The sequence below is a fragment of the Myiozetetes cayanensis genome, unplaced genomic scaffold (genome assembly GCF_022539395.1).
Source record: "Myiozetetes cayanensis isolate MyiCay16 unplaced genomic scaffold, myiCay2020 scf22, whole genome shotgun sequence".
In the NCBI taxonomy this organism is placed as follows: Eukaryota; Metazoa; Chordata; class Aves; order Passeriformes; family Tyrannidae; genus Myiozetetes; species Myiozetetes cayanensis.
The window spans coordinates 5642504-5670130 of record NW_026087434.1 but is presented as its reverse complement, the minus strand read 5'-3'; the positions used below and the strand labels follow the sequence as shown (position 1 = coordinate 5670130).

The following is a 27627-nucleotide window of genomic DNA, read 5'->3' as shown; positions in this document are numbered from 1 at the left end:
CGAGGGGGCGGAGTCAGACATGGGTGTGAGGGGGCCAAGGGGGGGCGTGGCCGCCCCTCAGAGCCCGGGGAGGGAGGCCGGGGGTCCCCACAGAGAGTTGGGGTGCGAACCCGCCCCTGTGTTACTTAAAACATCCTCGGGGTTCCTCTTTAAACACCCCCCGGGGCGTTCAGGGTTGCGGCTGGGGCGGTTTCTCTCACGCCACCAGCAGGACCCGATTCTGGAGGACAAACTGTGAAGGGAGGTTTTTGGGGCTTTTTTTTTTTTGGTTTTTTTTTTTCTCTCCGCCTCTTGCTCTGTTTGTATAATAATAAACCATTTTGGCATAAACGCTGCATGGGCCCCGGGAGAGATTTGGAAATGCCAGTCGGAAGAAATGCCAGAACTTTTAACCCTTTGGAGCTGAGAATATAGCTGAGACTGGGAGGCAGGAGCCCAAAAACTGAAATACCAAGGGAAAGAAAAGGATAACATTTAGGATTTTCCACAGCTCAAAATTTATGCTAGAAGGCTCAATTCATTGTAAAACACATAGTTTTTATTCAGACATATCAACGTCGATGCTACTGGGATTGCAGTACTGCAAACAGCTTGAAAATCTTAGATTAAGGCTAAAAATATTTACGATTCCCCTCCCCATTTCTCACCCATTTTTAACCATAAGGGGTTGCACATGCCTTCAGTGAAAACTGGGTCACCTGTCGTCACTGTGCACCCTGAATGGAAAATAAAGTATGAACATTATAGAATTACAAGCATTAACAACTGGGAGACTACTGGGAACTGCTGCAGCATCCCTGGGAATCTGAGTGAGAGCCCCGGGTACTTGTTTAGAACAAAAAGAAACAACGTGAAACAACTCCCTAAACAGAGAAGGCGAAAAAGACAAACAGAGGTGGTTGTTTTGTTTTGTTTTTTTCTGACATTAGCGCTCAGAAGTCTCCCTGGTACAACAAACACACCTTGGGAGGTGACATCAGCCCCCAGTGACAGTTGGGTGTCTCGCTGTGCTCAGTTCTGGGGTGGCAGCAGCAGATTTCCCTTTGAAGTGGGAAAAACTGCACAGCGCCGCAGATCAGTGTTTTCAGGTGAGATTCCGTAAGGAGCTTTACAAACCCGGTAACTGCTGCTGAGCTGCTAAAAAAAGCGGGGTTGTAAAAGCAAGAGACTTTCTTTTAAATGGCTTTAGCACTACATGAGAAGCATTAGGAGCTGAATTAAACGTACAGAGCCAAGGCACTGGTAATCAAGGCAGCCGTGGGATCCTTTAAAGCTGTAAAAACAGTGGCTTTTCTGTGGCTTAAGGAAAGGAAGCTTCTCGTGCAGTCCACGCTATCGAAGAAATCCGATATTAAATGGAACTAGATCATCTTTAGGGTCCCTTCCACCCCAAGCCATTCTATAATTCTAAATGTTAGACAGGTAATTACCATAAGAATAACCTCTTCAGGTCTGCAAGAATCAAGCCTGCTTCTAGTGGCCCACTCATAGTTTCAGTTTATCCTTGTTTGAAAAAAAAAAATGCTTTTAAACTGCAGTGATCCACATATAGCACATCACAAGTAGGTGGCCAAACTGTAGTAGTGTTAAATTATTAACACCTAAACCCAGAGTTTAATCCGGGATAATTTGTATTCTTAAAACCTCGACTGCCTTTTTGATCCACAAGGGTCAGAGTAGGGCCTGCAGTATTTTTCAGTCTTTTTGATTAATACACAGCAATAACAAAATGTCTGCCTCTCCCTGCTAGAAAAATCTTTAAAAATGCAATCAATACAAAATAACTCCAGCAGCAAAATTTTACTCGTGTTGCCAATTCTATTCAACTGCAAGATTAATCTTAAAAGAAAAGAAAAATATATATTCTCATCTTTCCTGACAGACCTTGACAAGTTTTCTCCCCAGCAGAGCAAATCAGCACAAGTATTTCAGAGCAGGGCAGGAGGCAGGAGTGAGATTAGGAGTAAGAAGACTTTCTTAATCTATATTAAATGAGAAGGGTTTGATCTCATGCCCTGTTCATAGCCAGATCCTGCAATGCTGGCCAGCAGACAGCAACTGAACTACAATTTCCGTGGTCGGGGTCCCTGCGGAATAATCTCCAGAGCCAAAATCTCTGCATTGTAAAACTACTTACACAAGACTTTGCAGAGACTACATAGTCTTGACAAAAGGATCTTCTTTTCTACTAAAGAAATCTAAATTTGGTTCCTCAAATAATTGCTAGTGCTCTTTAAAAATCTAAATCAGCATTGTTTATTGATCAACACAGCATCTGAAACCAAAATACAGTTTGTGAATCATAAAAGTTGTTAAAAGGAATTAAAAATATCTCAGAACGTTTTTGCTAATTATGTCAACGAGGACAAGAATTTAAGAGCAGTAGGAAGAAAGGCTCAGAATTTCCACCACCCATCTTTGTCCTTTTCATAGAATCCTCTTCTCTGCTAAATGAATGTTGCTGTACAGAATATATAAGATTTATCCTGACGGTGGACATGAAGCTTTGTATCATACATTCCCGAAAATAGTACAGTCTCTTTTTTAACGTTTTCCTATTTGGGAACACAATTCTCCCTTTAGCGTGGGAGCCTGGGCTTTGATTCTGAAAAATGGAAAGCTTTTCCCATTGTATTCATCCCTCTCCAGCCCAGTTTTATCCATTCGCTGATTTTAACGCGTGTTCCTTTTCCCCACCATCTATCAGTGTGAGCAACCAGGCCTGGCTGCTCTCCAGCACATATCTTAGCAGTGAGTTTGAAATGTAGTGTAGGTTCTCTTACATTTCACTTTAGCAGCTTAAGCAGTGGTTTTTCCTTAAATACAGATTATAGGGGTTGTCTGGACCTATCAGGTGTTGCCCGGCACCAGGAGCTCTCTGACCACAAAGGTTTTTTGAGATGGGAAGCCACGAAATTACCTTGCGAGTAACGTTGTTTTGATGGAGTAAAGAATAACCAAGAACAGAATTCAGCCAGAACAGCCAGGTCGTTTTCTAGGGGAGCCCCAACTCGTCTCTGATCCTGTGAAAGGGCACACAGTTCCCTCCGAGGGAGAGCAGCTGCTGCCACAGCTTGAGCCACCAAGTGAGTGCACAAGGCAGGATGTGTGGGATAACTCCGGTGTGCAGATTCCTACCCCCGGGGCAAACAGCCACAGTCAGAGACTCTGTGCCCAGGCTTGTGCCTCTGTAGCTCAGGGGGCTGAGGAATAGGATTAGTGTCCTGGGAGATGTGCAGGGAAGGGACGGAGGAAGGAGGACCTGGTGGTTGGGTAAATGTCTGTCAGTCTGGACAGAGGGACAGTTAATCTTGGCAGAGAGGGAGGAATAGCCCTTGAAGTGCAGGGAGGGAAGGATTACAGTAAAAGGGCGAGAAGGGTAGACAAAGGGTACAGTAGTGATGGGCTGTGACCGTGAGAACAGCCCTGCGTTGTTCGTCCGATCCCGGGAGCCCTGAAAGCCCTGGTACCAATTCCCATGGGATGCTCTGGGTCTGGCCTGCCCCACAGATCAGCTGGGCAGGCAAATCCAAACACCAGCAACAGAAATTACTCTGCTGTTATAGTGTGTGATGTTAGTGGCTCCAGTGATGCCAAGATTTTAGAAACTTGGCCATCAAGAGCTGGAGCTTGTATGCCATGGATTGAAAAGCAGTTTCCAGATCTGAGTATCTACAGCTTTGTGCAGCTGAAAAAAACCCTCCTAAGCTAGTACTTTCTTAGATATTAGTGAGTCTTCTAAAAAAACCCACAAAACCCTGAAAATACATCTATAATATATTCATGTTATTTTGCTGGGGCAACATCACTCAAAGGGACTGATCCTCCTAGACTGATCTAAGGAGCTTAGAGCTCACAAGGACATCACTCTCTCCTAAGTGGATTGCTACTAATGTTATAGCTTACCTGGCAAAAGTTGCTGGAGTCCTGAGCAAGACACAGAAGGCAGCTGCTGGGGAAGGAGGAAAAATAAAAATAGGAATAAAGATTTTGCACCAAATCCTTGCTCTTCCCAAAGTTTCCCTGCCAAGTATGAAGTAAAAATGGGGTGGGTTGGGTTTTTTTTTGTACTGAAAATGGTATGAGGCAGGATCTGTTCTTGAAAGGGAGCCTGGTAAGTGACATTTTGAGAATGGGGTGCAGATTCCAAGAAGGCCAGGTAAAAAGAGTGAAATGAGGAGGAAGGGATCTAAAATTACTGTGAAAAATAATGGCCACAGGTAGATAGATACTGTAATAAGAGGGGGAGGGAATGGGAAACATTTTATGAGTATCAGAATTTTCTATAGCTGTGAATAAATGGGCTGAAGGAGGAGGAAGGAAGATTGATTTCATACCTTAGAGAGGTTGACCTTTGAGAAAAGTTTTATTAAAATCCAATATAATTTTTTCCTCGAGTTCACCTTTACACTGGGATTCTGCCAGTTTAATGTCAGTTAGTTCTGCAGTATCTGTTAATAGATAAAATTATGAGGTGAGGACTGTCCTAGCTGATAGCCATGCAACTTCTGAGTTAATCGGATTCAAGTGCTTTACTACGCTCCTTCCAAACAATGATTCATAAACAGTTTTAAAGAGACAGAAAGCTGCTTTTTAAACTGTAAGGACTTTTATGGGAATCAAAAATAAACACTGAAGATGAAGGGCTGGTCTTTTGCCCTTTCAGTTTCTGACAAATGAAGGTAGCTTGAAGAAGTCTCATAAAGAATTTACTTAAGAATTTTGTGTACTTAGCATTTTCCAGGAAGACAAGTAAATCTTCTTTTTTTTTCCTGAGGAAGGAATTCCAGGAAAACTGTTCAGTCTTGTTCAAGAGAGATACTGAATGTGAAAAAAGAGATAAACGGGAGGAAACCGATTATAAAAAAATAAGTTCCATTCCGTCTGTTTACCTGAAAGAAGGAGCAGAGGAGGAGTGACTGTTAACCAAAACTTCCCGATAAATGCAGAAGTTCTGCTAATTTTTTGACATCCTGATTATCGTCAGCTAGGGAACATGCCTCAATTTCTGCAATAAAACACAGAACAAAATATAATTTTAACATCCCTGCAAGATCTCACATTGTTCTTGACTAAGAATTTAAAGCACCCAAGAGCAGTACATCTCAGTAAAAAGCCATCCGTATTTTAAGCTTTCAGGTTTCAGCCTGTGGCTTCTGACTGGGTTTCTTAAGCCTTTCTGTAATGTTATTCTTATTAGAATTTGTGTTTTATGCCGAGCCCAGTACTTGCTCAGGACTTGGAGGGTTTAATTACATGCAGAATATCACCTTTAGGAAAGCCAGGTGTTGATATAGGTCTGAGAGCACTGATTTGAGAAAGGCTGAATTAACCTGCTGTGCTGTCACACTGTGACAGTGTGAGTGATGGTGCCTTCAAAATAAAATGAGTTCAAATGTCAATGTCTTCATAAATACAGTCTGAAAATCCTTCTCATGAGAAGATCATCACTGGAAACTGTCTTCCAGGATCTGAAGGGGGCCTGCAGGGAAGCTGGAGAGGGACTCTACGTCAGGAACTGTAGTGGCAGGACAAGGAGTAGTGGGTACAAATTGAAGGAGGGCAAATTTAGGCTGGGTATTGGGAAGAAATTCTTCACTGTGAGGGTGTTGAGACAGTGGCACAGGTTGCTCAGGGAGGTTGTGGATGCCCCAACCCTGGCAGTGGTCAAGGCCAGGTTGGTTCAGGCCTTGAGCAACTTGGTCTAGTGGAAGGTGTCCCTGCCCATGGCAGGGGGTGGGGACTAGGTGATCTTTAAGGTCCCTTCCAACCCTTTTACATTCTGTTAATGATTCTATGATTCATTTTAATAAAAAGCCAAGGGTGTTTCTTTTCAGATGAACAAAAACTTGGTGACTCTGCACTTGTGCAGACACGAAGAACTAGTTGAGTGGAAGGATGCCAGCTTATGACAGCTGAAGGTTTGACCCTGAATATTTAAGGATATTATCCATGGAGGTGGGGGGGGGGAGGTTAGGGGGCAGGGGAAGCCAATGGAAATTTCTTTTCGAGCTTACTGCGCTCCAGATCTGGCCCTTACTCAAGTTCATCGAGTCATGGAGATGGGAATAATGGAGAGGAATGAGGATTCAAGCTGTGTGTTTACTCCCAAGACATACAAAGTGGATTTTACACGGTTTGTGCATCCTGTTTTCAACACAGTCCATGTATCCTGTTCATGTAAGGAGTAGTTCATGGAAGACTCGATCTGTCACTGGCATTGAAAAGATCATTCAGCATAAATAGTAAATCACTCATTTCCTCTCCAACTTCTGATTCCTAAAGGTATAATTGCCAAAAATAATACAATAAGTGCCTTAAAAGATTAAGCAAAAGGTCAGATTAGCATAACATCTTCCCTGAACTGATGGCAAAATGGTAAAACTGAAGCCACACCTTGAACCCACTACCCCCCAGGACAATACTCATGGGACTTGCCAATAACACAATTTCACACAGATTCTTCTGTTTCACAGGTCACAGCTCCTTACCCTGTGATGGACAGACTGAGCGACCCTCACGTACCTACAAATGCATGACCCACTTCATTATACCAGAGTGTTTTCTCTTGAACACACAGCCCAGTAGGAACCATTATCTCATGTGCTATTATTAATGCAAAGGCCTCGGATGGTGTCTGCACACAGCAGTGGGTCTGTCTGGTCTCAAGGGTAGCCATAACTGAGGACTTCAGAAGAAGGGATAGAACAGCCATGTTGCACAACTGCATTGAGTTTGGCAATGGGAAGAAGAGATTTCTCCTTGTTGCCACAGGATGATAATCTTACACGCTGGAAAATGAGCACTCGCAGTGACATACTTTTTATTGTAGCTAATGTAACTCGGATTTGTATAGAAGGTGATTCTGCTATGTGACCATATTATCTAAATTGCTTTGTCGCCAACGCATTAAAAACTGAATATAAAATTGCCTGAACATAATTGAGTGCTGACTCACCCCCAGATTAGGGTAAATGGTGCAGCGTTCCAGGGCGTCTTGGAGCTTTCCATAGCCTCACAATCCTATGTGAAATCTTCTGATGGATTTTTCTCCCCTCCAAGCAAACTTGTGTTTCATGCTCCTATTTGAGGCTAGATGCTACAAATCCAGCTGCTGTCACAAGGCATCTTCTCGCTGCTTCGTTATCTTGATCAGTTTTCTGCTGAAACTCTCATCTTTCTTCCTGGCTGGTGCAGTTGCCTCCCTTGTGATTATTCCAACTCCTGGCTCTCCATATTCATAGCCACTCTTCGAGCTCCAGCTCCAACTCTCCAGTTTCTAAGGCTACATAGCTGCGAATGTTTTCTCACGAAAAGCTTTTCCATAAATTCTCACAGTCTAATCCGAGGCTGCATACACACACGACTCTGCTCAGAGCAGACTTTTAATAAAAGCACCTGCAAACATGAGCAAGAAAACATGGTCCCAAGTGTTTTAATTTTTTTTTCCTCTTAAAAATGGCCTCATATCACAAATCTCCATTTGGAGGTGTAACTGTGTAACTATCCTTAAAACTCAGAACAATTTTCAGGGCTTTGAAATGTAAGTGGAAGAAGGGCAATTGTAGGAAGCAATGCCAGAGACCTGAGGTGAACTGAGCCATAGATACAGGGCAGAGAGCTCAGATTTAGCTGACTGGGGCATTAAGTCAAACTAGCATTCATGCCTTGGGTGATCTCTGTTTCAACCCTCACTCAGGTAGTGAAAAAAAGGAGCAGAAGAAGGGCCATGACCTAAATAATTGGGAGAACAGTGATTATTAATCAGCAATCCCACCTAGAAGGATTGGCAGAAGATGTCAGCCCTGAGCTGGAGGATCTGGGAGTGAAACCAGTCATAAAGGTGACAGAACCTGGTTTAGTTTCCAGATAGCAATGAGCATCTCCTTTGTGGCTGACTGAACTATTGCATGAGCAGCTGCTGAAAATCAAGTATGCAAGAGGCTGAAATTTGTTTCTTACCGTCATACCAGGTAATAATCCAAAAATTAACAGTAACTTCAGCACACACCTTGGGCTTAGATTCTCCAGAAGCACTTATGACTGCACAGCCCAACTCTGTTCCTTACCAGGAATTTTAACTTTTGTTGTTTGGTAAATTCCTTGCCCCGAAGAGGATAAGTCTCATTTCTCTCCAACTCCAGAGAGATAATAATGCAATTATTCCTTCACACCAGGAGATTAGGCATCAGTACCTGGAAGTTTTCTTCTGAGTTCGATCACATTTTCTCCAACTACTTCCTTCCACAAAATAAAGAGAAACTCAGTTGAAAAGCATTTCCAGAGATGAAACCCTAAGAATAAAGCTGATTGTAAAAAAACCCCACCATAAATATGGTGTGGGGAAGCAAATCTAAAATTTCGAGCTGATCTAGAGCTGGCTCAGAATCCAGCTGGAATTAAGGATCTGATCTGTTCTGGTTGATCTGCACAAAGGCTGTAGCTTTGCAAAATAAAGGCACATTTAAAAGACATAGTGAAAAAAATAGCAATCTCCAGTGGTGAAGAAAGCAACACATTCTGAGAGGAAAAAATGATTGTCTGAACCCTTTAAAGATAGCAGTGAAATACATAAAAGCATCAATGGCTTCCCCAGACAGGTTAGAGTTGTTACTCCCAGCCCAGGCTGCACTTGACAGCTCTCTCTCACTTACATTGCCAAAGTGTGTTTTCAAAGGGGAAAAAACAGATGTTCAAGCCCACTATTCCTATCCAGATTGTTCTTGCTAAATGTTTGACAGCAGCCTGTCCAAGTGACATCCAAACGGGGACAATTAATTATTGATGTCCCTAATTCAGCTGGATCAGGGAAATGCCTACATGGCAAGGAAGAACATCACTGGAAAGCCTGGGGGGAGGCACTGGGGGATTTGCAGCAGGGGGAGATGTATGGGATGTTGCCAGTGACTCCAACATTTAACCCTTTCATCTACAGCAACTGGTGGGTCTCACTCAGCTGCCATTTCTTGTTGGGCTGCTGGGAGGGCATGGGCTGAGCAGGGAGGCAGAGCACCCTCAGCTGAAAGCTCGAGCTAATTCTGCAGTGGAGATAAGCCCTTGGATAGAAATCCTTCAAAGGGATGAGGCCAGGCAGGCTGTCACCACGGGCGTCTCGAAGCAGGCAATCAGTCCTCCCTTTAATAAATAGAAGAAGATACAAGATGGTCAGGGAAGAGTACACTTCTTAAATGTGTTGGAAAAATTAGGCTGAAACATCAGTCCTTCCTGATCCACAAAGCAATGGAGGTTCCTGAAGAACCACTAACGCCTGCACAATCAAACAGGAGCAACGATGCTGGTCCTGCCCTGAGGCTTTTGCTCCAAACTATAACTAATGACTGTAAAGGCCCTGACAAAAAAAAAGCTTCCACAGAATCCCTTTTCTAAGGCCTTTGATTTTACTGGAACATGCACAGTGGTAAAATTCATATAGCCAACGGGAAAGCCGTGTCCTGGCCTGACCCTGCCACAGAAAACAGCCAAACAAAGGGGCAGGGATTTGGGGTCACGTTTGGGGAGGATCCATGATTCAGCATGTCTGTTTACTGGATCTCTGGTTTGTCACGTAGTGAGGCAGCGGGGCAAACACCTGCAGCTCCAGGCTGCTGCTGCTGCGCTGTGAAAAGGTTTGACCCAGGCAGCCACAAGCGTCTGAGGAATAAATGACTCTCAATTAGGACAGTGGGTCAGAAAGAGCAAGATGATTCATATCCAGGACGTACTTCAACCATCCACAATAACACTCAGCAATTCTATTCAGCTTTGGTCCTTCAAAAAGTGCCTGCAAACCCCATCCTTCCCACGGCGCTGGCAGGTAACAGGGTTTGAAATGTGGGCTGAGACCTGTGCATTTTTGGAGTAACTGAGCTAAGCTGGGAAGAAACGGCTTCCATGGTCCCTTCAGCAACAGCAAGGAATGAGGAGGCTCTGTTCTGCTCACAGCGTGGCACCACTGGTCTAGAATTTAGGGGACATGGAGATTCACACCCCAAAATTAATAAATAAGGTACCCAGAATTTATGGCCTCTTTTAGGGAGCTGGCTGTACACAGCTTTCCCAGGAGCAAGCAACAGGTCGTGACAGATGGGGTTTAGGAGTGCTTGGCTCCTAGGGTAGCACCCTGACAATGCCTCTGCTCAGCTGTGCAAATCGTATTTTACTTGCTTGACTGTGAGTTGCTGGGCAGTGGGATGTAATTTTCCATGCTTGCAGTTGGCACTCAGTTTTATCTTGACTTGTATTTTACAGTGCAAGCTCTGTCAACACTGTTTCACCTCTTAGAAAATAATAATTAAGAAGCCTGGGTGATAGGTATGTATTAGTACCCAAGAATTCATGGCCAGCTCTACACTAATCTAGTCACCACAGTTTACTACTCTGCAACAAAACATCTTTTCCAGATTTACCTGAGGACTGGGATATCAGAAAAACTCAGGGGTGCCAGACATATACTTGGTTGACTTTGATCTCTCTGAAGACAAATCTTTTAAAGCTTAGATCAAGGAATCTTTTAATGAAACAAAGAAATCGTGCCACTTGTATCAGTTCCAGATATAAATAAATCAGCTAGAAATAAACAGGAGCAAGGCAAATGTAAAGGAGACAGCCACGCTCTGCAATGTCAGTCCAAAGTGACTGTCTGATGGATGATAATATGGCTGGCTCAGAAAAAAAGTCAGTTTAAAAGCCTTGCTGCCAGCCATCTGGCAAATCCTCCAAAGGATATTGCTGTAAAATGGCACCGATTTGGTACCTGGTTTGCATCTCCTGCTATCAAGGCAGTCTATTTACTTTTAAAATGCGGTGAGGATTTTGAGATCCCTACTAAGAGTCTCTCCCTAGGGACTCATTGCAGCCCTCCCCACAGCCAGTTCACTGTTCCCTCCTGCCATCACTGTGCCATGCACGTGCAATCTTATCCCAGGATCGTTCAGGTTGGAAAAGACCTCTAAGATCGTTGAGTCCAATCATTAACCCAGCACTGCCAAGCCCACCACTAAACCATGTCCCCAAGTGCCACATCTATGTGTCTTTTAGATACCTCCAGAGACTGTGACTCCACCACTGCCCTGGGCAGCCTGTTCCAATGCTTGACAGCCCTCTGGGTGAAGAATTTTTTCCTAATATCCAACCTAAACCTCTCCTAGCAAGACTCGTCACAAAGTCACAGTATGCTTGGGGTTGGAAGGGACCTCTCAGGATCATCCAGTCCAACCCCCTGGTTCACCCAGAGCTGGTTGCACAAAGTAAAGATGCTTTTTAAAACGATAGTCTTTCCAAAATAAAGATGCCCTTAGACATTTAGGGGGTCACTAAGATGCTGAGCAGACCTGACTCCATTCGGGCTGCTGCAGACACACAGCTCAGAGGTGCTGTTCCCTTGTGCTGCAAGGGAGGCAGAAATTCGCAGCACTGGGATTTATAGCACATCCATCCTCTTGCTCCTGAAGCATCATTACTTCGTGCCTGGAGCTCAAGAGCAACATTTCATACTTCTAAACAGTACAGGGCTTATTTTTCATAACTGAGTCATTTGGACTCCGTACCCCAGAAGGCAACAGCAAATATTACCACTGGCCATTTCCTAATAACCATAAAGCGATGAAAATTTAATGTCAACTTAAAAAGAAAATCCTTATCTATTCTGTGAAAACTAAATATATCTTTAAAGAACAGGCTGCCTGGACAAATATTAATAATTTTTTTTATCCCTGTTTCTTCAGCTCCTCCCCTCTGGTCCATAATCAGCTGTAATTGAGTCCACGACCCTCCTGAATTGCGGTGAAGTGTAATGGCCTGTGGCCATAGAACTGAGAGTCCTGGCACGCAGATAACCCCAACACCCTGCCTGAGAGGCAGCTGGAGATTCTATCTGGTGACCAGACACTCCTGGGTTGTAACAGGGACTCAGTAAAAGCTATTTTCAGCTTAAATGATCTTTGATACTGAAACCAGAGTTAACCTGGATGGCGAGCGGAGGAGATCATCTGCTCGGAGAAAGAAACCCAGGGAGAAGGGGGAGGGAGAAGAGTGGGAAGATAACAAAGGAGAGGGATTCTTTAGGGAGAGGAATTAACTTGAAAACATGCACTGGTGGAAAAAGGAACACAGGAAAAATGATGTTGCATCTCCCCATCACTGCTGCTCAGGTCCCTGTCCCCCCTCCACTGCCAGCCATGTTTGTCATTTGTAATTCTCAGCCTTCTTAGATAGATGGGGCTAAGCAGCAGAAGCTGTCTCATAGCAGCTCGTCTCACCTTTGCCACAGCCAGTTTTAGTCATTTTTAGTCAGATTGGTTTGGTTGTTAATAAAGTCTTGATTCTAATTTCACCATGTGGAGCAGTAACTTGTTAACAGGTTGCTCCAGGAGATCCTTACAGGACAGTGGAAACCAGGGAAAGGAAATAATTACAGCATTTCCACCTCTGGTAGTCTGCTCCCGGGCAGGTATAAATAGATCCGTAAGTGTTTGTTCACTTAAAAGTTCAGTCCAACTGCTTTCTCAATTGCCTGCAGTAGAATTAATGGTTGGGTATTTTTTCTTGAAAAATAGGGGCAAAGATCGTCTACTAAATATCATCCTCCCTTCTTCAAGACTGGAAGTAGCCTTTAAAAAGTTTCAATATTTTTACCAAAACCAGATGTTGGGTGTATAGAAGTACAGGTAGTTTTTCAAAGCCATTCTATTTCTTTGGGAAGGGAGGGATAATTAGATCAGAAAACTCAATTCAGCCTCAGAACAGAAGAAATTGATGAGGAGAAAAAAAAAAAATCACATTTCATTCACTTGGTACGCCCAAAAAGCCTGATGCATGCAAAGACTAACTCCCTTTGGAGTCCTACCACAAGTTTTGAGAAAGCTGTTGATAAAGTATCTGAAAACACCCTGTTTCTTGTCCTCTGCTCTCTGAAGGGCAGAGAGGGCACAATTCAGTGCTCAGCTGGGACGGGACTGGGGTCCCAGCAGGCTGGGGGATCCACCTGTGAGCTGGGCAGTGGGACATCTGCATCCAGCTTGAGCATCCCAGAAACAACCTGCCTGACACAAAGAAGGTTTGGAAGCCTCTCCTCAGGGCCCAGTGGTGTGGGAGGAAGAGGAGCCCATGTGGGTACCCTGGGCCTCTCTCCTGGAGCAGCTCTCCCACAGCTCCATCTACCCGCAGCTCCGAGCCCAAAGCCCTGCCAACATCCACCTTTCCCTGCACCAAATTGTTTAAATAAACTTCCCCACTGTGGGCTCACAGAAATGCAATAAACATCGTTTAGAGCTCAGCTAATGGGCCAGCTGGAAAGGCATTACCAGGGCTTTCTAGGCAAATTTGCTGCTTTTTGCCTCTGGCCTCCCGCATTGAAGCCTCACCTCGGGCTCTGGGATAGCACAAAGCACATACCCTGCCACTGCCTATTGTTCAAGCTGCAGGTACTATATATAACCAAACAATAGCTAATAAACAAAAGGCTTTCTGAGTGGTTTGTGGTGTCTGCTGAGCACCAGCTGCCCTTTTTGTGTTCTACTGTGTCTTCAGCCCCGATGCTCAGGTCTCCTGGGTCCCATTCAGCTGCAGAAGCCCAAAGCTACAGTGAGAGGAACAAGCTAATCTGATAGGGAAATAAAACAATTGATGACTCATAAAAGCAAGAGGGACAGATATTTGAAAAGGAAAATAGCAGAACAGATTCAGATCTTAACTGTGAGTCCTACCACAGGAGTGCTGTAGAAGCAGCAGGTTCTGCCACGTCCTTCTACTCGTGCCCCCAGCCAACTTCCCTGGAGCCAAGACTCAAAACCTGTGGTTCCAGGTAGACTTAGTAAGGTTTAGTTCTGAATTAAACCATTCTTCTGCATGCCTGGGGATGTGATTCAGACCTCCAGTCTTGTGGCAGCCTCGGCTGCTTCAGGCTGTGCTGAAGCATCTGGAGGTGCGTGTTTTTGAGTCCCAGCCCAAAGCACTGGGACAGAGCTGTGAGCTCTGCTGGAGTCTGAGACAGCCTGAGGGAGGGAAGGACCTGCTCCCGGGTTCCACACAGGGAGCTGACTCCAAAATCAACTCTTCTGAAGGCAGCAACAGCGCAAACCCCTGGCCAGCACAGGGATCTGTGCATGGCTCTGGGAGAGGAGGATGGGAGGCTGAGCCCACTTACCCAAACACCCACCTTCCCCTAGAGTCAGCTGCTGCTCTCAGGGGGAGGAGGCCCCCCAGATTGGCTCAGACAGCCATGGGATGGGGAGGAGGGGTCATTCCCAAGGTCGATGGGACCCCCTCATGTCCCTAATGTGGGGTTTGGGGCTGTCACCTCCCCGGTCCCTCCTCTCCCCCAGGGCAGCGTAACGAGGCCAGCGGAAATCTGAAGTAGAGAGATTTACTTTACTCAAAGATTCCTATTCAGAGCTACAGCTATTGACAGATTTTTTTCTATTCCTACGCTCAGCGGAAGCTGATAGTATTTATTAAGCTGATCTCAGGCACCAGAGCTGGATCCTAACTCCAGATATGCAGGCAATCATCAGAGCCTGTTGTGTTTGCATGAATATACTAATCCTGCCTCTGCTTTCTGAATGCATAAATTGATATATAGGACCATTCATCTGTGATAGTCTTCTAGATGGCTGCAGAGGGCGAGACAGTATTTTTAATATGGAGAAAACTCCATGGCAAGCTATTTTAATACCTTAGGATCATTAACATTTTTGAATGTCTGAGAAGCTGCTAACATTTATAAGACAACTACAACCAAGATTCATTCTCCCAAATGGAGAAAGAGCTCATATTTTTCACATACACTTTAGATATTGATAATTTTCTCATTTTCTGATATGACAGGGCTTGGGGATTTTTTTCCCCATTGAGACAAGATGACTGACAGAAGGAGATGAGAGTTTCTCATAAAGAGAAGGAATGCATTTTTACACAGCTGAGGCTGGAAGAAAGCAATAATTGTCCTAATATGCAGGCACAGCCCTCCAGAATGGCTGATGATTTATTCAAAGAGTCAGTCAGCACTGACCAAAATTCCAGGCATGTCTTTCCAAGCCAAGATGGGAGCTGAGATCGGTTTGAACAAACCCTCATCCTTTTGCCCACCTGCTCTGCTGCTGTTGGGTGGGCAGAAGGATAGTCCTGGATGGGTGTGGTGCCAGCCTGGGACACCCTGACCATGGTGGATGCAGAGCAGCAGAGCTTCACCAACACCTCTGCCCTGCTGAGTCCAACCTGCTGTCACAGAGGTGGCACTCAGTGCACATTCAGTTCAGTTTCAGGGTCATTCTTACTTAATGTTGGGGTGCTCGGAGTGCCCAGGGAGCTTTGGGCAGAAGTTAGAGCAGCCACTACTGACCCCCTCTGGGTTCTGCTTTAAAAAAACAACCAAAACAAAAAAAAACAAAACCCAAGTCAGAGATGCTGCCTCCAACACTTGAGCCAGGACACAGCCTTGGAGCAGCAGGGATGCCAGTCCTCAGGGTCAACACTACTTTTGTCCCCTTAGAGCAGCAGAGCAGCTTTGCTTTCTGCAGGGATCCTCTGGAACCATCCACTTTTCCCATGTTTGTCCACATCTTGCAGGGCTGTAGCTGGTTCACTGGTGCATACAAACCAAAATTTACCCTCCTCTACCTGCTTTCCTCCCAGCCTCCTCTTCCACCTGTTCTCTCTCTCTCTCTCTCTATCTGCATCTCCTGTTCTTCTCTGCTGTTCCTAATAGCTTCTATCTATGCCAAGTCCCATCCTACTCATCTCTCATTAAACCCCAGACCTCGCACAGAGCTTTTCTACATTGATCTCCCAGCCAGCTTTTGTCTCTCTGACGTCTAGGTTCTCTTTGTTTGTGCTTCTCTCTCTGGATCTGGGAATTATTCTGCTTCTATTGATGTATCTGATCCAGGCCCTGATATTTTATTGAATTCCTTGGGATATCTTCTGCTTGGCGGGTCCAGTGGTGGGTTTGACTGCTCCCTGCACCAGGGGTGTTGTGAAAGCCTTGAGAGGCTGATGTGTATCAGAAGCAGCAGGAAACTTATCCTGTGCTAGATACTGGCTTGAGAGAGACACTATCCCTGGCAGATACCAGCTCCAGAGAGACATTTTCCATGGCATCCCTACCCAGGAATAGATCCTGACTTCACCTAAGAGAGGGGCCGGAGCTGACTGTACAGGGCTGTGCTGCTCGCTGGAGGATGGCACGGCCACAACGAATGGGTGGAGGTGACCCCTGCCATATCCATGATGTTCTGCCTCCTCCTGCTCATTTTCTGATGGCATATTTCTCTCTCCTGATGCCTCAGATCAGTATCTTGGTGGAAAGCTGTGGATCTGAGCAGCCCCTGCCAGCAGTGAGCCCTCCCTCGAGCACGAGGGGTTCCAGAACATGTGCTATAAGCAAATCTCTCATTTGGAAAACTAGACGGTATTGGCTATTTATAAACCTCAGCTTAGAGCAAGGCAAGGCCAGCTGGAAAATGTGCCACCATGGGTGAGTGAAGGTGCTTAGTGGGGAGTGGAGCATGGAGGGTTTTTAGCCCCAGATTACAGGGCAGCAGTGAGCAAGTGGCTTTGCCTTTTCTTTTTTCCCTCCTACTGATTTAGTTTGGAAGCATTTCAGAGGGCACTTTCTCCTGTTAAATGGTGATAAAACCCTGGGCTCAATAACTGAGATCTGCTGTCTGGCATCAGAGCAACACAAATAACAATAAAAGAAACAAAATAGTGGTGAGTCAGGCTGGTTTTGACTTGAAAAAACATCAGTTATCCTTATTACTCACCAGCTCTGTCGTCTCCTCTGGGGGAATCTGCTGGCCACTGGTGAGGCTGCAGTCGTAGAGAGGCTGTATTTAGCTCAGGCCCTCCTAGAAATGGTTCTCCCTGGGGTTTTGGAGGTCAGTGATTGCATATCCACGTCATCAGGACCATGAGCAGCCTTTTTGCAGAGCAAAAGCCTGTTGCAGGTGAGCCCAGTGGAACCACAGGGCCGAAGACACAACACGGCATGGAGAAGCCACAGTCCATGGGGAGTTTGGACAATCCTTGAGGCCCATGTGTTTATCTGGGTGGAAAAAAACAGAGGAGAGAGCCTGGAGGGGGATCACCCTGTCCCCAGCTCTGGTTGTGGTCACCCCTGGGCTCCAGAGCTGTGTTCAAGTCATGGCTCTGTTGTGCCCCTCAGAGCATCATCCCAACAGCCCAACGCTACCAAAACATGCACGAGGGGCCAAGGCCAGCTGGAAGTTGATTTCTGCTATCGAGACTTGCATTTATTAATTTGTAGCCCATTTGCTTTCTTTTGGCACCATTTTTCTCTGCAAGTGAAAAATTTCCCCTGAATCACAGCGCGTTATTTCCACTTGTCAAGATAAAGGTTAATGAAATACCAGTAACTGCATCACAAATCCAGCTCTGTATCTACCCGGGATTTTATATGGCAAGTTATACTGCACAGCCTGTTCTTAGAAAAGGCTATGATTAGAAAAACCAAAACTGTCAGAGGTCAAGAAATTCACAGTTAGAGCAGCTGAGCCTCTGCCCTTCACTCCTCACCTCTCGCCTGTGGGACAAGGAAAAACACCTCCTGGAACTGGCACAAACAAGTGTGGGACTAGATTTCCTCCAGTACACAAGATTCTGCAGGACTGCAGAGTTTAAACAGCATTTTCCTTTGAAAACATTGTCTACCTCTGGATAATGGTTACTTGGATATTTATACCCTATGTAAATAATACATAAATACACAAACACCGTAGAATCGTAGAGTTGGAAGGGACCATCGAGTCCTATAAATACATATAGGATTTAGAAGCAACATAATGCTATAATTGACATAGCTATCTTCAAAGAGATTTACACCAGAGACACAAAGAGAATTCGAAATACTTGCTGCAAAGAGTGCCCCGAACGTGGAACCACTGGGGCTTATCTAAAGGACACTCTGTGCCCAGGGACTGGGGAGGTGAGACCAGTTACACCATCGCAAACACACCAAGCACAGGGTCAGACCCCAAATTAAACACTTGGAAACACAGAAGATGCCCCTGCTCAGCAGCAGTTTGGGCACGTGAGCTTTCAGGAAGGAAGGGAGGAGCTGCTTTGTTTTCTTCCTAGGGAAGGCCGGCGACGGATGGGATGAGTGTCAGAAGCTGCCGTTTGGGATGAGTCAGGAGATCGGCATGGGGCGGTTTGCGTTAATACCGGCTTGAACACACGCCAAAGAGGATTTCCAAAATTCACAGCCAGTTATTTCTTGTCACAGAGCTAAGAGATCCTATAGCCTGTTCTTCCACTCCGAGGCATGCGATCAAAAGCCTGCGGAGATTATTCTGAGAGGGTTTGTTTGTTCTGTAAATATGTTCTTAAAATCTTGAATACAGATGACTAAGTTTTTTTTTTAAGAAAAAAACAACCCCAAAAACTTCTAACAGAGCAAACCCTCTCACAGAGAATCTTATCCCTCCTTGGAGGTGGATTAAAAAGCATTGTTATGAAATCCCACTGCAGATTTTATTATGGGCTAAATCAAAATGCTTTGGAGTTTTTGGAATTCAGATCTGAAGTTCAGCGTTTCAGCCCATATGCTCCATATAAAAGTAAGATAAAGAAAGGGATGTACTTTTTCTTCCTTTTGATATGCAAAGATTCAGATGAAATGCTTACTTTCCAATTTGCTTTTTCAGTAGAAATTCACTAGAGATCATATCAACATGAAATACCCTGTGAAGCCCAAGGAGCTCCTGAGATGATGGATGACATCAAGAGCCAAAAGAAGGTGCACAAAGCGTCTGCAGAAAGAGATCCTTAATCACTCTCTGAAGCCTGTTGATTTGTTGCCAAGTACTTAACTTAAAGCTTGTGTTGTCATATATCTAACTTTAAAATTTAATGAACCAGTTGGAGAAAGGAAATCTCTGTTAAAAAATTCAGTCCTGTCCCTTCAGCTGCAGTGTGAGCAATAACACACTTCGTTGGATCCTCTCAGCAAGTCCCTTCTTAAAACAGGAGCACCACATGAGATCTAATTTTCCTAATATTTGTAGACAACACTGCAAGAAGGAAAATATTTAAGATTTTATGTTTTCCAGAAGAAGAGTAAAAGAAAAAAAAAACAAAACAACAAAAAAACCCAGTGCAAGCTGCTCCCTAAGTTATTTACTAAACCTCTTTCTTTCACAAATATTTTACTTCTGGAATTGAATACCAATAGTACTTTTATTTTAAAAAAAATATTTTGCCCACTAGATGGCTGTAATTGTTATGGCCATGCTTAATTTTTGGTACCGAATTCCCACCCTCAACAAAATCTATTCTTCCTTTTTGCTATTCTGCAGCACACGCTCTCGCTCTCCAGTGCGGTGTTTGAAGTTATGGGCTCCTCGCTTTGCAAATTGCAGCTGTTTTTACCAAATTTAGATGTTCAAGATGGCTGCAGCAATACCTCACATCTGAGGCACAGGGAGCCACCACCATTTTGAAGGACAAAGTGGGAATTCATCTTCCATTACTGAAAGAAATACTTTGTGTTCTGCTAATATAAGGAATGATCAAAGACTCAGAGCCCTTCTAAAAGGCTCTCCAGTAGCGTGGCATTTAATGCAAGCGGTTTGAGATTACTGTTGTAGCACAAAAACGTTGTAAATCTGATGAAGGAGAGCCCAGAAGGCAGGATTGAGCATCTCCTGCATCCTAGATTCAGCTGAGGAGCTGATGTGAAAAAGAAGCAGGATCTGTTGGAAGGAAAACTCAAACGATATATCACAGGGAATACAATTTCCCTGCTGTTTGCACAGGCTCTAGTCCAAGAACAGGAGTGGGTCTGGGTAGTGGATTTGCAAAATGTTTGCTGGCTGTGGTTCCCTGTGGCTGCAGTTTTCCAGAAGCTCCACCCAAAGGGAACGACCGTGTAGGCTCAGGTGCAGGGAAAGACTTCCCTGATTCAGCCACTGAGCAGGACACTGGCGGTTCCTCTGAACAGAAATGCCTGAATATAAACATCTCCATGTGCTTGACAGCTCTTGACTACAAGGTATGGAAAGGGAACTGGCTGTCTTCCTTTGTAAGTCAAACACAAGTTTTAAGCAGTATGCAGAGACATTTGTAGGAACTCTCCGCTGAGAGTGAGCCAGTACAGATTCACTGAGGCGTCGCTGCAGCCCCTCACACAGAGCCTGGTTCTGCCAGCAGCAAATAAATCTGCCCTTAATGGGAATTATTTGTTACACAATGAGGAGTTTGCCCCTCAGTTCAGCACTGCTCCAACGGGGTGATCAGGGGCCATCAGGTTTCATAAGGCTGAAGTGCAGCTCCTCCGTTAAGCCTCTCTAGAGAGGGTTTGTTCAGCTGGATTGTGAGCAGCTGGATTGGGGCAGTGCCTGTGCCTCAGTTAAAATCACCTCAGCCCTGTGCACCCCACAGCGAGCTCTGTGGATCATCTGGAAGAGCAGAGAGGAGAGAGCACCTCTGGCAAAGGAGGTGCCATGATAAAATTTGGTTCAGAAGAAATTCAGGACTGCTGTTGCGTGCCGGTTTAATATCGGTCAAGTAGATAATTTCACTTATCGCTCGCTCTTCCAGAAATACCATGTCAAGGTGCTTGGGAGGTCCAGCTGCAGTCAAACCAGCACATCCCCCCTGCTTTACCTGCATTTCTTCCTAATGCAGTATAATTGAGCATCCTCTTTCTGCGTGTGCACAAACAGGTCCCTGCCAGCATGTGAGTCCCTTGTGCTCTGGCTTGGTCAGCCAGAGGCTGGTCTCTGCCTCTCCAAATCCAACACCAGGCGTTGTCCCCAGCCCCACCTTGACCCAGCTGCCTTATCGTGATGGGTGTGGGGGTCTGGTTTGTCTTCTGTCCTTCCTGGCATATGCAAATCCAGCCTACCTGGGTATTTAAATCAAGTTCATTGCCATGCTAGCTGAACACTTTATAAAGTGATGTTAATCAGGAAAGAATAATGAGCCTTCAAATTCCCCTAGGTTGTAAGTAAGGACACAGTGCTCAAGTAAAACATCCCTCATTCTAAATGGGTCCTTATTTCCAAGTCTTCTGCATCCACAAAACAGGATAAAGTAAACACTCTGAGATGAATGGATGAAAAGAGCAAGGTACTGCTCAGGAAGATGGACATCTGTTTTACCCTCTCTTCCTACTCTCTTCAAAGTAATTCCTGCCATCATCCCTTGAAACAATATGAATAAGTCCCTAAAACTCAAGAGACTTCTTTGAGATCCTCTGACTCACCCACTTTTCTGTCTTTCTGTGTCTACAGCGAATCTTGCTGAACAGGTTGAACCAAAATGATCTCCATGCAAACATTCTGCAAATAGATCAATTCCGTATCCTGTACCAAACGTCCTACCTGGAGCCCCCTGAATAAATGGATATCTTTGCTGTAAAATTATAAACCAGAACTTCATGTAGCACCATACCCATATAGATTTGAAATAATTTAGCTTTCAGCACAGAGTTTTCAGCATTGCAATAGCAGCAGTATAAATAGCCACAGACTCTGAGCACTGTAAAGGACAGGGATTAAGGTCAGCAGCCACACTGCAGTGGTTTGCCTTTGAAGACTATCTGGAGCAGACTGTGGAAGGTACAGGGTATGTCAGGCTCCCACTCGACTGTGATGGGGTTGTGGATGCTTTGTATTTTCCACTAATCACTCTGGAGGGATTTTAACAAGGAACAGATGTACAGAAACCTGCAAGATACTTCTGAATAATAGAACCTGGCTTGCAGAGAGGACAAGGCTGGTTCAAGACCACAGCACCTGCTCCTACCTGTACCAAAGTTCCTGCTGAGCGTCGTGTCCCAGCGGAGCACACCCTCCACCCATCTCACCTGCACAAAGCAAACCAAATACCACAGGGGTTTGCTGGGTAAACAACAAGTCACCCCTGAAATATGAGCTCTGGGGAGCAATAGGGGAAGAGCTGCAATGGGCGCTCCTCACCTCATGCAACTCCTCCTGGAAAGATGCTTGGGTATTTTGAAAGCTGACAGAGAGCAGGTTTAGATTAGATATCAGGAAGAAATTCTTCCCTGTGAGGGTGGTGAGGCCCTGGCATGGGTTGCCCGGAGAAGCTGTGGCTGCCCCATCCCTGGAAGTGTCCAAGGGACACAACATCAGGTTGGATGGGATTTGGAGCAACCTGGGATAGTGGAATGTGTCCCTGCCCATGTCAGGGGGTTGGACTAGATGAGCATTAAGGTCCCACCCCATCCAAACCATTCTGTGACTCTTTGGGAGGGTGATACATATAAGACCCTGAAATGTATTCAACTGCACCAGAGACTTGTCTGAATTTTGCAGAGACACCCAGCTGGAGTCAAAGAGCCAGAGGAAGCCATGTAGGCTGAGAGGACCATGTTGGGTTGGATGGCTGCTCACTTTCTGGGGCTGAGGGCTGAGCACTCTCGCTGCTGGATCCAGAGCCAAAGCCCCCACAGCCAGTGGGGAGACTCCATTCGACATCCCTGGTGTTGGACAGGGCTTTGGGGTGGGTCACAGGCTTTCCCAGAAGGGATGTCTGTCCCCTTCATTAATCTTATCTGGGGATTGCTCCGAAACAAAGCGCTTTGTGAGCCTGAACAAAATCACCGGGGAGCGCTCGGCGGCGAATTCTTTTGCATGCTCCCTTTTTGTTTTGTATGATTTCCAACATTTCTGGCAAAAACATTTCCTCTGACTGTTTTGCTTCTAGAAACAGCCTCTTCCAGACAGGGCTGCTCTGCCACTATTTAGCTGGGTAGACACGAGGCTATTTAAAACACAGAGCTGGAACATTAGCAAAACACTTGTCTCATTCCAAGACAAGCAGGGAAGGGGAGGGTGCGCATCGCCGGGTGCAACCTTGCCCGTCCCCGGGAGGTTTGTGCCTGCGTCATGCTGATTTGTGCTGAATTTAGGGCTTCTGGGGATGAAGCCTGTGACAAAATCTGACAAGATTTTTTAGAAGCCGCTAGTTCACAGCCTTGAGTATTTCTGATTTTTGGCTGCCGGCTCTCGCGCACTTCGCGGTCAGCGGTTTAATTATTTACCAGGCTCTACACAGCACCGCTCAAGCAGCAACCATCCAACCCGACATTTTGATAATGCGAGGGTAATTGGGTTATTTTTTTTCCCCCCCCCCTTTCCCTCCCACCAGCTCCAACCCCTTATTCTGCTGGGAGATGCAGAGTCATAGCTCTGCTGGCTTGGCTTCCCGCCACCTCGCTGCTCCTTTAAAACCCCATACCTCCCATTGAAGGAACTCGGTGTCCTGTTCGCCAGGAGGACGTCAATGTTTCTATGGAAACTCTTCCCAAAGATTCTCGCTCCGCGCTGCCGCTGCTGCGTATTGTATGACCGGCTTTGTACACTGCAATTCATTATCGGGGCTGTGACGAAAAGGGAGCAGCTTTCTGCCCGAAGGGAAAAAGCATTAAAAAAAAAAAAAAAGAAAAAAAAAAAATCAAAACTCAAAACACTAAAATCCACCCCCCCCCAACACACACCTTAATATTAATAAAATAAGCCACTAAAACCAAAGGTGTTAAAGCTGTTTGGTATTTGAGCTATGAATGGAATCTGCTCGCCTTGTGCTTCTTGCAGTGAAAAATACCCTTTCCTGAATAATTAGCTCAGCTGAAGAGGCTTATAAATTCTACGTAAGGTCCTTTTTCTTCCGAGTAGCTGGGAGAAAATTTTCCACCTCTCACTGTTACAATCACAGTGATGGATGAGTGTCACATAGGTAACAAATGGGCCTGAGCAGGATCCCTGAGTTGAGCACAGGGGAGGTTCAAGCCCAGGCTCAGGTTTTGCATTTGAATCAACGTCTGCAAAAGGGGACGCAGAATTAATAGGCTGAAGGAAGAGTCACATTAATTTTCCATTTGCCTCAATAACAGGAAATCTCTGGGACCAGGGGAGAACGTGTTGATGCTGTTTGTGTACATGTCCCTTACTAACGATGTGCAAAGGTGACCAGATCACTCATCCCTCTGTAGATGAGCTCCAGGTACTACATACTAGAAAGGCAAAAGGTCGAGGTTTTGTTTCCACCTCTTTTGCTCTTATTTTGTATTCATACATAACTGTTCACTTTGAAAATCTGAATTTCTAGGTGCTGCTCTGCAGGACCTGAGGGCCTGGTTTCTTTGACTGCTGGTGAATCACTGGCAGGCTCTGGGCATCTTGGGCAATCAGACTGCAGGTCCCCCAAAGAAGATACCTCAAAACCAAGGTGCTCAACTCGTGACACTTGCAGAAAGGCAGCTCCTTAAACCAAGCAGAAGTTTGATATCTCCTGAAGAAAAACATTACGTTCATCTACTATGCTGGGAACCAGCACTGAGTAAAGATGAGGATGAGAGGAGACAAGTATTTTATTTTTAAACCTTATGAATTTCTGAGTAGTTCTGCTTTGTTGCTTTCCTAGGGAGGAAGGCAGGGTTGGGAAGATCAGAATTTCAAACCCTGCTCGCTCCCTGATGCCACACTAAAGACTTGTATTACCTTTAATTGATGTTTCTGAGTGCATCCTCATTGATTTACTCCAGCCGTGCTCTTTATGCAGGGAACATTCTATTCTCAGAGCGTAATCTAGACCCATGCAAACAATATAGATGTTTCCTGATAACATAATTTAGAAAGAGGAGATGTAATTACTGCCTGTGCTCAATGCACAGCATCTCTGTGCTTGCCAGAGCACTGCAAACCCGTGACCCCTTTCGGAATCCATACAGGGAGAAACTCCCAAATCCTTCAATGTGGTTTTCATTTTGCTGTTTCCATCTTATTAAATATGCTGGTACTTTTGCCTTTGATTTTAACTTCCTAAGGATAGCTCATGCTGAAATTATTTAGGAGGCTCTCAAAGGCTCTTAGATGAAATTCAGGGATCATTCCTGCGGAAATGTGTCTGTTCGTGGAAGAGGGGACAGCAGGAACATGGGCATCTGCTGCAGAGGAATGGGGAGGGGACCCAGCAAGTTCTCCCTGGGGTAACCTGTTCTTTTAAGAAGTGCAACAAAGCAGGTTCCCGTTGTTAAGGACTTCTCTTAAATACTTGAAGAGGAGGTTGGAACTCATCTGACCAGCTCCAAAACCAGTCAGCTTGGCTGCACGTAGTGCAATTGCTGTGATTTAGGATGAGTAGCTGGAGTGCTTTTGTCTTATAAATCATCCCACAACACTATGTTTCATTGTCTTCTCTCTGATGGAAGGATATACAGGGTGAGACAATGCGAGTTTTCATCTTTAGGGTCAAATCTGTCTCAGTTCAGCAGTGCCTGGAAAGCATTGCCCTGCAGGGGGGTTTTATGTGAGATAAGCACATGTCCCTCCATGGCATGGTCAATCAGGATCCATAGCATGGAAAAATCACCACTGTAATTGCTCCCTGTATCAGCTGCCTCAGGGAAAAAACCAAAAATAAAATAATAAATAAATAAAAGTCAGTGACTGAATTGGCCCCGGAGACTGAGTCACTCTCCTCTCATTTGGAGAGTGGTCCCTCCTGAACACTTTTCCACATTGCAAAGCCACCACATAATGGAACAATTGGGTTCCACTGACAGCCCTGGCTAAAATAGCCCCGGAGCCGCACGGTGAGATAGGGGAGGTGTTGTGGGTCAGTGCTGAGGTGCTTGGCAGGACTGTCAGCAGGAGTCATGCCCACACTAAGAGAGTTTTTCAAATTACTTCAGCGAGGCCAGAATTAGCTTGTAACCCTGATGCAACAGTTCGGAGTGAAGCCCTTTTGTATTCTGAGTTCCTGCTCATCAGGTATCGGCTTCTCCCCACGTTCTGCAGCAGCAGTGGCAGCTTTCTCTTGGCATTGGTGGTTAATGGTCGGGCACAGGTTGGGTCTGGGACCTCCCATCAGAGGAGAAGGCCCAGCTCTGCAGTCTGTTTCCTTCCTGGGGTCTGATGGAGCCTGAATTTAATTTGCCCTGTGACCCAGGGTAAAGTCAAACTACAGATAAAAAGCATTTCTTGTTTAAAAATCTTTGAACGTGGTCCTCGATAGGTATTAGGAATCAAAGTTCCATATTGTAATTGCATGTAGTTATCTGAATTGGACATGAGGGGAGCAAGAGCTGAGTTCATTGACCACTGGGATTAAGAGAGAGCAAGGAGACCACCTTCAAGGCAAACAACAGCAACAAACACGTTATGAGCAGAAAACACAATCAAAGAGGAACCAGTTCACAAAAAGGAGAGTAAATACCACTGGCAGCATTAATCCTTTTGTCTTCATGTTGCTATGCAGCCTCCCAAATCCCATGTCTGGTGAGACTGGACAGCCCAGAGGGTTTGGTTTAAAACCAGTTCAGGTCAATTCTGCAGATTAAGGAGAGACTACACCATACAGCTCATGACATAACAATGTCACCCTGTTCATGATAAGGAACCAAACTGAAGTTTAAGTTGTTTAAAAAAAAGCCATTTCTAATAAGGCAGAAGAGCAGCCAAATCAATGACTGAGAGGAACTAGAGGTGAAAGCAGAGTAAAAGAGATATAAATACATTTATTTTTAAACATTTTAATTTAAAATCACAGGAAAACCATTCAGTGTGTGTCCTGGGGTTTCTTTAAACAGGGAAAGAAGATTAAAATACTAATCTCCACCGATTTCCCTGTGCAGCAGCAAAAATGAGTGTGGCTAAAAAGACTGACCTATGAGAAAAGATTAGGAGCAGCTAAATTTGTATAGCTTGGCTAAGCAACAACTGTGAGGGACACGCTGGGAGGGTGCAAAACCAGAGAAAAGGGAGTATTATTTGGAAAGACAACACAGTTAGGGGATGAAAATGAAAGAAAGGTCAGGCAGAATGGTAGAGAAATGTCCTCTAAGACTCTGGCATGCATCTTAACCAGTGAAAGCCATGACACTCTGAGCATATAAGTACAGGGATGAACTAGACACTGGTGTGGGGATTGTTGGGTGCCACCAGTGACTTCAAGCACTTCTATTCTTGAGTCTCCAAAGCGAATCACCTTTAGAAAAATGACAGCTCAGCTCATACTATAAATCATTTCTTCTCAAGCTCAGCATCCAGCAGCCACCGATCAGTTCTTAAAATCTTGAGCAAAAAATAAACCACAAGGAACAATCCTGCACTCCGAGGGAATGGACAAGCTAATCTAATACATCTTTGTCATCTCTGGTTTCCATGACAGTTGCATAATCAGACATTTATGTAAGTAGAGGTTTCCTCCTTAAATAGCAGCCTATGATCTCATCCGCACCTACGGTATAACCCATTTGAATGGAAATGATGTGCCAGTCATGTGTACAACTAATTTTTTAATGCTTCTCGCTTATTTTTATTTATTTATTGTGGAAAATCAGCCTGGAGAGTAATGCTCACACATGGCTAACTCTTCTTGTTGTGGCCTTCTTGTGGTCCAGAAATAACCACGGTCCCCAGGTCTGATGAATGGCCGGGCTCCACATTTGCCCAACAATTCAGAATGAAAAGTGAAGTGCAGCACCTAAGCCTGCTGCCTTCACAGTATCACACAATGGTTTGGATTGAAAGGGACCTTGAATACCATCTAGTTCCAACCCCCTGCCATGGGCAGGGACACCTTCCACTAGCCCAGGTTGCTCCAAACCCCGTCCAACCTGGCCTTGGGGTTTATCTTGGC

At 45.1% G+C, this 27627-nt stretch overlaps 1 long non-coding RNA gene across 5 annotated transcripts; it reads right to left on the bottom strand.

Annotated features, from left to right (window-relative positions):
* Nucleotides 1-516: 516 nt before the first annotated feature.
* Nucleotides 517-23526, bottom strand: LOC126642095 (uncharacterized). 5 transcript variants are annotated; one of them, XR_007629381.1, is made up of 8 exons: nt 23483-23526; nt 23224-23389; nt 16761-17041; nt 8070-8241; nt 6959-7398; nt 4893-5008; nt 4338-4451; nt 517-3952 (listed from the first exon to the last, which is right to left on the bottom strand). It is a non-coding gene; the product is annotated as an uncharacterized LOC126642095 (long non-coding RNA). The 5 variants fall into 5 exon arrangements; XR_007629384.1 differs by lacking the exon at nt 8070-8241 and having other exon boundaries at nt 517-3134; nt 3907-3952; XR_007629380.1 differs by lacking the exon at nt 8070-8241.
* Between the last annotated feature and the right edge of the window lie 4101 nt (nt 23527-27627).